Here is a 12,753-nt window from a genome sequence, read left to right as displayed (position 1 = left end):
CCCAATCATGAGCTCCCAAGAGAAATAATTATTCAAAGTTTTTATGCTCGGCTTTCTGATAACAATCGCACCATGCTCAATACTTCTTGTGCTGGCTCTTTTATGATGAAGACTATTGAATTCAAATGGGATTTATTGGAAAGAATTAAACGCAACTCTGAAGATTGGGATGTCGACGAAGGTAAGGAGTCAGGTATGACACCTAAGTTTGATTGTGTTAAATCTTTTATGGATACCGATGTTTTCCGTAAATTTAGCACTAAATATGGACTTGACTCTGAGATAGTAGCTTCCTTTTGTGAATCTTTTGCTGCTCACGTTGATCTCCCCAAGGAGAAGTGGTTTAAATATCATCCTCCCATAGAAGTAAAAGTAGCTGCACCTATTAAAGTTGAAGACAAGACTATCACTTATAATGATCCTATTGTTCCTACTACTTATGTTGAGAAACCACCTTTCCCTGTTAGAATAAAGGATCATGCTAAAGCTTCAACTGTGGCTCGTAAAAGCAATATTAGAACCTATAAACCTCCTGAGCAAGTTAAAGTTGAACCTAATATTGCTATAGTTAAAGATCTCTTGTCTGATAATATTGATGGGCATGTTATTCATTTCCGTGATGAAACTGCTAGAATTGCTAAACCTTGTGCTAAAGATAAACATAGACCTATGGTAGGCATGCCTGTTATTTTTGTTAAAATAGGAGATCATTGTTATCATGGCTTATGTGACATGGGTGCTAGTGCTAGTGCTATACCTATTGACTTATACAAAGAAATTATGCATGATATTGCACCTACTGAGTTAGAAGAAATTGATGTCACAATTAAAATTGCCAATAGGGATACTATTTCACCCATGGGAATTGTTTGAGATGTTGAAGTCTTGTGTGGGAAAACTAAATATCCTGCTGATTTTCTTGTACTTGGTTCCCCACAAGATAGCTTTTTGTCCCATTATTTTTGGTAGACCCTTCTTGAACACTGTTAATGCTAAGATAGACTGCGAAAAGGATGTTGTTACTATTGGTTTGGGTGATATGTCTCATGAGTTTAATTTCTCTAAATTTAGTAGACAACACCGTGAAGAGGAATTGCCTAGTAAGGATGAAATAATTGGTCTTGCTTCTATTGCCGTACCTCCTAGTGATCCTTTAGAACAATATTTGCTAGACCATGAAAATGATATGTTTATGAATGAAAGAAGGGAAATAGATGAAGTATTCTTTAAACAGGAACCTATCCTGAAACACAATTTGCCTGTTGAAATCCTAGGGGATCCTCCTCCACCTAAGGGTGATCCCGTGTTTGAGCTTAAACCATTGCCTGATACTCTTAAATATGCTTATCTTGATGAAAAGAAGATGTATCCTGTTATTATTAGTGCTAACCTTTCAGAGCATGAAGAAGAGAGATTATTGATAACTCTGAAGAAGCACCGTGCTGCTATTGGATATACTCTTGATGATCTTAAGGGCATTAGTCCCACTCTATGCCAACACAAAATAAATTTGGAGAAAGATGTCAAACCAGTTCGTGATCACCAACGACGGCTGAATCCTAAGATGAAAGAAGTGGTAAGAAAGGAAATACTAAAGCTCCTTGAGGCAGGTATAATTTATCCCGTTGCTGATAGCCAGTGGGTAAGTCCTGTCCATTGTGTCTCTAAGAAGGGAGGTATTATTGTTGTTCCTAATGATAAAGATGAATTGACCCCGCAAAGAATTATTACAGGTTATAGGATGGTAATTGATTTCCGCAAATTAAATAAGGCTACTAAAAAGGATCATTACGCCTTACCTTTTATCGATCAAATGCTAGAAAGATTATCCAAACATACACATTTTTGCTTTCTAGATGGTTATTCTGGTTTCTCTCAAATACATGTGTCAGCTGATGATCAATCAAAGACACTTTTACTTGCCCTTTCGGTACTTTTGCTTATAGACGTATGCCTTTTGGTTTATGTAATGCACCTGCTACCTTTCAAAGATGCATGATGGCTATATTCTCTGACTTTTGTGAAAAGATTTGTGAGGTTTTCATGTACGATTTCTCCGACTATGGATCCTCTTTTGATTATTGCTTGAGCAACCTTGATCGAGTTTTGCAGAGATGTGAAGAAACTAACCTTGTCTTGAATTGGGAAAAGTGCCACTTTATAGTTAATGAAGGTATTGTCTTGGGGCATAAAGTTTCTGAAAGAGGCATTGAAGTTGATAAAGCCAAGGTTGATGCTATTGAAAAGATGCCATGTCCCAAGGACATCAAAGGTGTAAGAAGTTTCCTTGGTCACGCCGGCTTTTACAGGATGTTCATTAAGGACTTCTCAAAAATCTCTCGGCCTCTGACTAATTTATTACAAAAAGATATACCATTTGTCTTTGATGATGATTGTGTAGAAGCATTTGAAATACTTAAGAAAGCATTGATCTCTGCACCTATTGTTCAGCCACCTGATTGGAATTTACCCTTTGAAATTATGTGTGATGCTAGTGATTATGCTGTAGGCGCTGTTCTAGGGCAAAGAGTTGATAAGAAATTAAATGTTATTCAATATGCTAGTAAAACTCTAGACAATGCTCAAAGAAATTATGCTACTACTGAAAAAGAATTCTTAGCAGTTGTATTTGCTTGTGATAAGTTCAGACCTTTTATTGTTGATTCTAAAGTAACTATTCACATAGATCATGCTGCTATTAAATATCTTATGGAAAAGAAAGATGCTAAACCTAGACTTATTAGATGGGTTCTCTTGCTACAAGAATTTGATTTGCACATTATTGATAGAAAGGGAGCTGAGAACCCCGTTGCAGACAACTTGTCTAGGTTAGAAAATGTTCTTGATGACCCACTACCTATTGATGATAGCTTTCCTGATGAACAATTAAATGTCATAAATGCCTCTCGTACTACTAAATTTATACCACCTAGTTTCACATACCAGCAAAAGAAAAAGTTCTTCTATGATTTGAGACATTACTTCTGGGATGACCCACATCTTTATAAAGAAGGGGCAGATGGTGTTATTAGACGTTGTGTACCTGAGCATGAACAGGAACAGATCCTATGTAAGTGTCACTCTGAGGCTTATGGAGGACACCACGCTGGAGACAGAACTGCACATAAGGTATTGCAATCCGGTTTTTATTGGCCTACTCTCTTCAAGGATGCCCGTAAGTTTGTTTTATATTGTGATGAATGCCAAAGAATTGGTAATATTAGTAGACGTCAAGAAATGCCTATGAATTATTCACTTGTTATTGAACCATTTGATGTTTGGGGCTTCAATTATATGGGACATTTCCTGCCTCTAATGGATACACACATATTTTAGTTGCGGTTGATTACATTACTAAGTGGGTAGAAGCTATTCCAACTAGTAGTGCTGATCATAACACATCTATTAAAATGCTTAAAGAAGTTATTTTTCCGAGGTTTGGAGTCCCTAGATATTTAATGACCGATGGTGGTTCACATTTCATTCATGGTGCTTTCTGAAAAATGCTTGCTAAATATGATGTTAATCATAGAATTGCATCTCCTTATCACCCACAGTCTAGTGGTCAAGTAGAATTGAGCAACAGAGAGCTCAAATTAATTTTGCAAAAGACAGTTAAAAGATCTAGAAAGAATTGGTCCAAGAAACTGGATGATGCATTATGGGCCTATAGAACTGCATATAAAAATCCTATGGGTATGTCTCCGTATAAAATGGTTTATGGAAAAGCATGTCACTTACCTCTCGAACTAGAGCATAAGGCTTATTGGGCTATTAAGGAACTCAATTATGATTTCAAACTTGCCGGTGAGAAGAGGTTATTTGACATTAGCTCACTTGATGAATGGAGAACCCAAGCCTATGAGAATGCCAAGTTGTTTAAAGAAAAGGTTAAAAGATGGCATGACAAAAGAATACAAAAGTGTGAATTTAATGTAGGTGATTATGTATTGCTATACAACTCTCGTTTAAGATTTTTTGCAGGAAAACTTCTCTCTAAATGGGAAGGCCCTTACGTTATCGACGAGGTCTATCGTTCCGGTGCCATAAAAATCAACAACTTCAAAGGCACAAATCCGAAGGTGGTGAACGGTCAAAGAATTAAACATTATATCTCAGGTAATCCCATACATGTTGAAACCAATGTTATTGAAACCGTAACCCCGGAGGAATACATAAGGGACACTTTCCGGAACGTTTCAGACTCCGAAAAGGAATAGGTATGTGGTACGGTAAGTAAACCGACTCCAAAACAGTTCTAAATGCAATTTTCTCCGTTTTGGAATATTTAGAAAAATAAAAAAAATAAGAAGCAGTCCGGGAAGGACACGAGGGTGGAGGGTGCGCCCTACCCTACTGGGCGCGCCCCCTACCTCGTGGGCACCTCGTTGAGGCAGTCCTGGATTAGGGGGTCCTCGGACAGCCGGACTATATCCTTTGGCCGGATTGTTGGACTATGAAGATACAAGGTTGAAGACTTTGTCCCGTGTCCGGATGGGACTCTCCTTGGCGTGGAAGGCAAGCTTGGCAATACGGATATGTAGATCTCCACCCTTGTAACCGACTCTGTGTAACCCTAGCCCCCTCCGGTGTCTATATAAACCGGAGGGTTTAGTCCGTAGGACAAAAACAATCATACCATAGGCTAGCTTCTAGGGTTTAGCCTCTACGATCTCGTGGTAGATCAACTCTTGTAATACTCATATCATCAAGATCAATCAAGCAGGAAGTAGGGTATTACCTCCATCGAGAGGGCCTGAACCTCGGTAAACATCGTGTCCCCCGCCTCCTATTACCATCCGCCTTAGACGCACAGTTCGGGACCCCCTACCCGAGATCCGCCGGTTTTGACACCGACATTGGTGCTTTCATTGAGAGTTCCACTATGCCGTCACCATAAGGCTTGATGGCTCCTTCGATCATCGGCAACGATGCGATCCAGGGTGAGGTTTTCCTCCCCGGACAGATCTTCGTATTCTACGGCTTCGCACTGCGGGCCAACTCGCTTGGCCATCTGGAGCAGATCGAGAGCTATGCCCCTAGCCATTAGGTCAGGTTTGGAAACTTGAACTATACTGCCGACATCCACGGGGACTTGATCTTCGACGGATTCGAGCACATGTCAGGTGCGCCGCACAGTCACGACGGGCATGACTTAGCTCTGCCGTCGAACAGTGTTCGGGATATCACACCTGCAACTACTCCGGCCCTCAATCCGGAGCGGATTGCGCCGTCCGAGGATGGGTGGATGGACCCCGCCACAAAGGCCGCACACTCAGCGGCGATAGAGCCGAATGCTGACTTCACTTCCTATGAGACCCGTGTTGCCGGACACCTGGATTCGTCCCCGGCCACGGGCTCTAAGCCGCCTGCGTCTGTGCCTATCGAATCCGATTGGGCACCGATTATGGAGTTTTCCTCCGCGGATATCTTTCAGCACTCACCACTGGGCGACGTGCTAAACTCATTGAGGTCTCTCTCCTTGTCAGGAGACCCTTGGCCGAACTATGTCCGGCTAGAATGGGATGCGGACGACGAAGAAATTCGCTCCCCACCCACAACCCACTTAGTAGCCACTGTCGACGATTTAACCGACATGCTCGATTTCGGCTCCGAAGACATCGACGGTATGGACGACGATGCAGGAGACGAACAGGAACCACCGCTCACAGGGCGCTGGACCGCCACCTCATCATATGATATATACATGGTGGACACCCCCAAAGAAGGCGATGGCGATAAGACAACGGAGGATAATCCCTCCAAGAAGCAATCCAAGCACCGACGTCAGCGGCGCCGCTCTAAGTCCATAGCAAAAACAGCGATACCGGCACAAGAGACAATAACGCTCCGGATAGTGCCGAAGACGACGACAATCCCCTCCAGCCAGACCTCGAGCGGGAGGACGAACAAGCTAGCCCTCCGGAATAGGCAGTAGACGGAGAATCAGAGGATGACAATTACATGCCTCTCTCCGAAGACGAGGTGAGCCTCGGCGACGAAGAATTTATCGTGCCTGAGGATCCCGTCGAGCAGGAGCGCTTCAAGCGCCGGCTTATAGCCACAACAAACAGCCTGAAGAAAAAGCAACAACAGCTTTGAGCTGATCAAGATCTGCTAGCGGATAGATGGACTGAAGTCCTGGCGGCCGAGGAATACGAACTCGAGCGCCCAACCAAGAGTTACCCAAAGCGCAGGTTGCTACCCCAACTCGAGGAGGAAGCATTGAAACCTGCATCACCAGCATATGATGCGGCTGATCGGCCACCTCGTGGCCGAGACAGAGGGGCATATCAGCCCAAAGTCCAGCCCGCACCCCGCCGCCATTCAAACAAAAATACCAAGGCCCGGGGCAACACGCGGGACTTGCGAGACGTATTGGAAAACAAAGCGGGACATGCAAGATCGATCTACGGATCATGGGGGCGCGCCCCAACGCGGGACGATGACCGCCACGCCGGATATACTAAAAGCAAATCCGGCCGGGCCGAATATAGCAGACAAGACTCGTATGAACTGCGTCGTGATATAGCCCGGCACAGAGGCACCGCACACCCCCTATGCTTCACTGATGAAGTAATGGATCACGAATTCCTAGAGGGTTTTAAACCCGTAAACATTGAATCATATGATGGTACAACAGACCCCGCGGTATGGATCCAGGATTTCCTCCTCCACATCCACATGGCTCGCGGTGATGATCTACATGCCATCAAGTGCCTCCCACTAAAACTCAAAGGACCAGCTCGGCATTGGCTGAATAGCTTGCCAGCAAACTCCATTGGCAGTTGGGAGGATTTGGAAGATGCATTCCTTGACAGCTTCCAGGGCACTTATGTGCGACCACCGGATGCTGATGACTTGAGCCATATAACTCAGCAGCCAGGGGAATCGGCCAGGAAATTCTGGACCCGGTTCCTAACTAAGAAGAACCAAATTGTCGACTGTCCAGATGCAGAGGCCTCAGCGGCATTTAAGCATAACATCCGTGACGAGTGGCTCGCCCGGTGTCGTGGTTCTAAGTCTGACACTAGAATGGGGGGTAGGGATGTAAAGGAAAGGTCCTAGCTATGGAGAAGCTGTACGCACGCGTTTTACGAGTTCAGGCCCTTCTCGAAGGAAGTAACAACCCTACGTCTCGGAGCCCGGAGGCGGTCGACTGGATTATATGCGTGTGTGTTACAGGGGGTGCGAACCCTTGTGCTAGTGGAGGGGGGTGGCTTATATAGAGTGCGCCAGGACCCCAGCCAGCCCACGTTACAAGGAGTTCAATGTTCATAAAGTAGGAGCGTTACAGGTAACGTATGTAGTAAAGTAATATAAATGACTATTAAGTCTAAGAGTAAATGCCCGACCGTTGCTGCGCGGAGTGGCTTTAGGTCTTTTGCACGTCGAGTGGTTTAGTGGTCGAGTGATATAAACAAAGGGGGGTCTCCGAGTGAATGGTAGGCCGAGTGGATTGCACTCGACACCTTTGTTGGGTCCCCTCTATTTACTCCTGAACCTCTTTGCTTCTAGGACAAGGACCTTAGGTAGGAGGTATAGGTCAGGCCTATTACCCTACCCCAGGTCTATGTCCTCATCATTAGCCCCCGAATGGATTGAGGTCCGAGTGAAAAGAAGGTTGAAGTTGACCTTGCTCTTGGCTCTTGCTTTCATCTCCGAATGGATGCCAGTTGTTGGAACTTCGGCTTCGTTTCAGTCGCCTTGATTGATTCAGAAATGACCGACTGGTTTTATAACGTCATCCGTCGAGTGTTATCTCTGACATGGGATCTTTGGCGTGATCGGTTGTAGAGGATCCCGGATTTCGCGGGATTCGAAATTTTGGTGGAAGCGCGCCAGGCGGAGCGCGCCGTGGAAAGCGGAGTAGATAAGTCGGGCGTTTCAATTTCTGCGCCACCTTTTTCGCCACGTATCCCGTGTGCGACTGTTAAGGGATTTGACAGGATCGCCCGGACCCACGTGTCAGCCACTCGGAAGTAGGCCCTTAAAAACGGCGAGGCCGAGGCGTCCGCACTATGTGTGCCCATTCTCCTTCTTCTTCCTCTTGCTCCTTTACCTTGCTCGGCTTCCCCACCCTCGCCGCCGCCGCTCCGCCGCCATGGGGAAGGAAAAAACGGCAGCGCTGGAACGCGCGAAGAAGGCGACGGGGGCGGCGAAAAGCAAGAAGACGAATCGGGGATCTTCATCGCGCTCGGGGCTGCCGTCGGGTTGGATCCAGGGAGATTGGATCCGATCCTCACTTCAGCAGGAAGACTTGGATGATATGGCCGAGCTAGGGCTGATCGTCCATGAGTCTGCACGGCTGCCGGAGGGGGAAACGGAGCCACATCCGCGACCGGGTGAGTGTGTTCTGATCGCCACTCGTGTCGACCGCGGCTTCTCGCTTCCTCCACACCCCTTCTTTCGAGGTTTCTTGAATTTCTTCGGGGCTCAACTCCACCATTTCACTCCCAACACCATCACATATCTTGCTGCATTCGTGTCCATGTGCGAGAATTTCCTGGGATGTCGACCGCACTGGGGTCTTGAGCACATTTTTACTATCTGCTCCCAAACAGTGAAGAAAGCAAACTCGAACGAAGAGAAAACCCATGTCATCTAGATGTGTGGGGGTCTGGGTATTCAGAAGAGGAAGAGGAGTTCCTTCCCTTCGATGACTCTTCCTGAGTCGGTCAGGGGCTAGCAGTCGGCCTGGTTCTATTGCCAGGATATCGCGACCCCAGGCCACTCGACTGGACTTCCCCCTTTCTCTTTTGATCGTGTTCAGACTCCATCTTCGTTGAAAGTAACCGCCGCAGAGAAGGCGGAGACGGGCATGTTGGTCGAGAGGGTAGTTCAACTGATAACCCAAGGTGTCACCGGCATAGATCTGCTGGAGGTCTTCCTCAGTCGGCGCATTCAACCACTCCAAGCTCGTGACCACTCCATGTGGATGTACTCTGGGGCTGGTGATACCGCTCGGGTTCATCCGGAGGAGGTGATGGCCAAAACAGTGGCCGAGTGGCTGAGCGGCATCACCGGGAACAAGGACAACCCCAGGGGCGCCAGGAGAGTCAAAGCTTTCAGCGACAGCAACCAGCCAGACAAGGTTTGGCCATTACAACTGATTGAATTTGGATGTGTTTTCCGACTGTTTGTTGATCCGACTGATTTCCACTCGGCTCCCTGTTTTGTAGATTTATACAGAGATGTACTCAATGCCCAATGGCGAACAAGCTCTGGAGCAGTACCATGAAGGCGAGGACAGCGCGGAGGAGAGCGGCGAGTGGGAGTCTCCAGCCGACGATGATGAAGATCAGAGTGAAGAGTCGGACGACGAGGAGGTAGCCGACTCACCACCTCGTTCTGAACGTCGATCCAAGCAGCACCATGATCCCGCGGGCAGGCGCGACAAGGCTGTGGCCTCGAGCGCTCCATCTCAAAAGCGCGCTCGGTCTTCGACTCTAGAATTGGCTGAGAAGGTCACCAAGCAGCCCAAGATCAATCCTTTGAAGGCTCGGAAGACCTTGCCTAGAATCAAGATGTTCGTTCCTATTGCTTCTAGGTAAATGTTCTCCCCGTATTTTCTTGTTCTGACCGATTCTCTTGTACTGACCGAGTGGATGATGAACCTTCACAGCCCGGCCTCGGCCGCGACTGATATGGATATCGACAAGACCTCAGACAATGAGGAAACCGACGACGCAGCTACCTCCAAAGCCAGTAAGTCTGCCCGACTCGAGTTTATTTGGACGACTGGATTGTTTGTCAGCTATCTCCTTGACTTTCTCTGTTTGTTGCAGCGCCCCGGGACGTTGTTGTGCTCCTAGACGATGAAGAAGAAGTACCGCTGAGGGGAAGGAGGAGGAGGGACAAGGAACTGAGCGGGAAAGCGCCTGAGGCCCAGGTTCCTCAGTCGACTGAGATGCCTAGGACGGCAGTCGAGCGATCGTCAGATCCGGCACGTACCAACGTCACTTTCGCTATCCCGCTGTCGACTGATTGCCCATCAGGACCAGCTGCTCAGACTTCTGTTGTACCAATACAACCCCACGCATCAGACCCAGCGGTTGCTCCGACTGCTCTGCCATCATTGCTTTTCACTACGTATCAAACCCCGGATGACCCACCATTTGCCGCCAAGGAAGCTCTTCTTCAGCTGAACCTTGTGATGGGGCAAATGAAAGTGGTGCATGAGGCCAGTCAGGTGGCCTTCAACGCCGGAGCTGCTCTGCAGACCAATGTCCAGGTTAGTTGATTTCCGATTGATCATATTTCTCGTTCGATTACCCACTGGGGTGTGACTGTTTTGAAGTTGCACGAGTCAATTTGAGTCGTCTTGGATTGAATCTTTGAACTACTGGGGGCACTCTTAGTGCACCCACTGGGTGTAGTCCCCGAGACCATAGTTGACTGCGGGCATTCGACTGTGGTCTGAGAAGCCGAATTTTCTCACTCGGTCTGGACTGGCCAGGTCGAATGACACTAGAGCCAGTGGGGGCACGCTAAGTGCACCCACTGGGTGTAGTGCCCGAGACCGTGGTTGACTGCGGGCAGTCGACTATGGTCTGAGAACTGTTTTTTTACTCTCGCACTGGGCAAACCATGTCGAGTGTTTATTCAAACCAGTGGGGGCACGCCAAGTGCACCCACTGGGTGTAGTCCCCGAGACTGCCGTTGAATGTTTGATTCGGCGGTAGTCTTAGAGTAGCTATCACTGTGATGTCTTTTTGTCTCGGTCAACTAATATGGCTTAAACTGCAGAAATCTTGTGGTCTTGGGGCTCAGCTTTCCGCAATGAACAAGCAGCAAATCAGCCTCAACCTTGATCTGGAATTGGCCCAGAAGAATCTCAAGACTGCTCGTGATGAAGTAGCTGCCATGGGAGGTAACCAATCGTCAACTGTCTTTCTCACTGCCGGCCCTTTTCCTTTCCATTTTTGAACCGAGTGACTCCACTCAAGCAGATGTATGTAGTGAAAACCGTCAACTCCAAGCCCGTTTGAAGAATGTTATTTCTTTAGAGAAAATGAAGCAGGCTTTGGAGAAGAAGGATCTAGATCTTGCTGCTGCACAGAAGGAAGCGCGAGAGAAAACGACACTTGCTGACAAGAAGCTTGCTTCAGTCGGCAAGTTAGAAGAGGAGAACTCCAAACTGAAGACTGCTATCTCTGACGCCAATCGGGAGGTCGACCGACTGAAGAAAGACAAGGACAGGCTGACTGACGAGCTTGGGAGCCTCAAGGCCAAGAAGGGCGCGTTGGAGTCTTAACTGGGCCAGCTTGCCGCAAAGCTGGTCCTAAAACTTGAAGGTACTGATGGTTGACTGACTTATTACGGTCGACTGTCCAGCTTGATTATATCGTCGACTCATCATTTACTCGACTGTGCAGAGCTTTGCCAAGACTTTGAAGCGGAAACTAGGCGGGTCGAGACGGGTCTCGATCCCATAAATTGTCCAGTCAAGGATGATGTTGCGATGAATGTGCTGCGGTTGGAATCTCGCGTGGACAGCGCGATTGCTTATCTTGCTTGCCTGAAGGCAGCGATGACTCGGGTTGATGCTGAACTCTGGCCTCAGGCGGAACTGTCTCAAGACCTCGAGTCTCTGATGGCTCGACTGAATCAAATACCTGACCGAGTGCAAGAGTGGAAGAAGTCGTCTGCTCGTTGTGGCGCTGATGTCGCGTTGTCCTTGGTCCGAGTGCACTGCAAAGACGTCAAAGAAGACAAGCTGGCAGAGCTCAAGGTTGCTAACACAAAGAGGCACACCTTCCAATCCTTCATGGACACTTTCCTTGACGCTGCCACTCGTATTGCAGACAGCATAGACCTTGACAGTTTCTGTGACCCAGCCAGTCCTTCTCCTAACGCGTGATCGAAAAACATTATGCTCCACCTTTATTTGCCTCGGAATGTCGAGTGATTGTGTAATTGTTAAACTTCTTCGGGCTTGATGCTCGAATACTTTTGATCCGTCGTCCGAAACTTTAGGATTTATCTGAACTTGGTTTATCTCTGAATATGCTTGTGTTTGCCTTTGAGTGAATTTTGCTTCTTCAATTGGAATAATCTTTGTACTTGAGATGCAGATCCGAAGGAGAAGGTCGCAGTCGACCTGCACCTTGTTGTCCTTGCGGATAGGGAGGGAGCACACGTTGTACTTGTGGTGCAGCTCCGAAGGAGAAGGTCACAGTCGACCTGTACCTCGTCGTCCTTGCGGATAGGGATGGAGCGCACATTGTACTTGTGGTGCAGCTCCGATGGAGAAGGTTGCAGTCGACCTGCACCTTGTCGTCCTTGCGGATAGGGATGGAGCGCACATTGTATTTGTGGCGCAGCTCCGAAGGAGAAGGTTGCAGTCGACCTGCAACTCGTCGTCCTTGCGGATGGGGATGGACTTCGAACTTAGGTGAGTAATAGACTACAGCTAAGCCCCCGAGTGGGAGGGTTGCTCATCACTCGGTAGGATTTTACAAACTTAGGCGAGTACTGGACTGCAGCTAAGCCCCCGGGTGGGAGGGTTGCTCACCACTCAGTAGGATTTTACAAACTTAGGCGAGTACTGGACTGCAGCTAAGCTCCCGAGTGGGCGGGTTGCTCACCACTCGGTAGGATTTTACAAACTTGGGCGAGTACTGGACTGCAGCTAAGCCCCCGGGTGGGAGGGTTGCTCACCACTCGGTAGGATTTTACAAACTTAGGCGAGTACTGGACTGCAGCTAAGCCCCCGAGTGAGAGGCTTGCTCATCACTCGGTGGGATTTTT

This window comes from Triticum aestivum, chromosome 7D (assembly GCF_018294505.1).
Source record: "Triticum aestivum cultivar Chinese Spring chromosome 7D, IWGSC CS RefSeq v2.1, whole genome shotgun sequence".
Lineage (NCBI taxonomy): Eukaryota > Viridiplantae > Streptophyta > Magnoliopsida > Poales > Poaceae > Triticum > Triticum aestivum.
This window is presented reverse-complemented; position numbering follows the sequence as displayed.